This window comes from Eumetopias jubatus, unplaced genomic scaffold (genome assembly GCF_037043125.1).
Source record: "Eumetopias jubatus isolate StellerSeaLion01/CBP00866 unplaced genomic scaffold, mEumJub1_p1.0 scaffold_6, whole genome shotgun sequence".
Lineage (NCBI taxonomy): Eukaryota > Metazoa > Chordata > Mammalia > Carnivora > Otariidae > Eumetopias > Eumetopias jubatus.
In genome coordinates, this window is record NW_028274812.1 from 81,273,198 (window position 1) to 81,274,719 (window position 1,522).

At 39.1% G+C, this 1,522-nt stretch overlaps 1 pseudogene; it reads right to left on the bottom strand.

Annotated features, from left to right (window-relative positions):
* Window positions 1-373: 373 nt before the first annotated feature.
* LOC114204654 (26S proteasome complex subunit SEM1 pseudogene) lies at window positions 374-586 on the bottom strand (annotated as a pseudogene).
* Window positions 587-1,522: the final 936 nt, after the last annotated feature.

The following is a 1,522-nucleotide window of genomic DNA, read 5'->3' on the forward strand; positions in this document are numbered from 1 at the left end:
TATCATCAGCACTTAGAACAGTGCCTGGCTCATGGCAGACACTCAAATATTTGTCAAATGAATGAAGGCATAAAGGTACCAATACAGACACACCTTAGCTCATTAGTGAATCTTTACAAAAACAAGCATAACTATCAGATCAATTCCAATGTGCCAAGTAACAAAGTTATTTTCAAAATTCCCCCACAGTATTTTTCTCCTTTTTTTTTTTAAGAGCAAAACATTTTGTGTGTGTGTGTTACAAAAAAAAAAAAAATAAATTCAAGCAGGTAATGAAATAAACATATTTTTTTAAGTATCCCATTCTGGGTTCTCTGTCCTAGACTTTAGTAAACAGTTCAAGTTTAGGTTGCTTCAACACTTCTTCTGGATGCTATGAGGTCTCCATCTTATAACCATGTTTCTGTAGTTCAGCTCCTAACTGATTGGAGAAGTCATCATCTACACTGTCATCATCCCAATCATCCTCCCAGACACGTGCACCTTCATCTTCATCTAAGCCAGCCCAGTCTTCCTCAGGGAACTCCTTGAACTCGTTGTCTTCCTCCAAGAGACCCAAGTCTACCGGCTGCTTTTTCTCTGACATGGTGACCCTCCCCACTGAAAACCTCTCAGGCTGAGAGGAAAGTTGGAACTCTCACTTTTTCTCACAGAAGACGCCACCTCTGAAGCCAGCTCTACCACACAGCTCGCCTTTCTTTTTAAAACAAATCGTGGGCTTTTCTTTAAAAACTCTCCAACCCAGGGCTCCTGGGTCGCACAGTCGGTTAAGTAACGACTCTTGGTTTCAGCTCAGGTCAGGATCTCAGGGTCATGAGATCAGGCCCTGCATGTGGCTCTGCACTCAGCGCAGTCAGCTTGAGACTCTCTCTCTCTCCCTCTCCCTTTGTTCCCCTTCCCCCCATGCTCACCCACGTGCGTGTGCGCATGCTATCTCTATATATAAAATAAAAAAATCTTTAAAAACTCTCCAACGAAAAAAGTTAATTACCAACCTCAGCTCCACTAATCTACTAAAAATGTTAAAGGAGTCCCATAATAATGCATCATGCTCATCTCCTACCTTACATTCAAACAAAAACAAACCTAATAACTATTTAACATTTAACACTTTAGTGATGCCAACTTTTCAGAATTTCCTGAACCATCCAAATAGAAGCCACAAAATGAAGTAAGTGCCTGTTAAGAGGTTAACCCTAACACCTAGAAGGTAACTGTGATCTACTATGGAAATACACAGAAGTTCCATTCTCAGCTATGCTTCTAAGCAGCCACATATGTAACTTTGAACATGGTGCTTAATAATAAGAGTAAGTTTACCACATCTACTTCAGCAAGTTGTTTTAAGGACCAAATGTATATAAAATGATTTCCCGAACAATAAAGTGCCATGCAAATGTAAATTATTTAAATTTGATATAAATATCATCAGATTTTAAATGGGTATTCCTATTCATCTTTTTTATGTTGCTGCCACTCTTTATATTTCCTAGATCCAAAGATCTGCCAGTACAAAGAAGAA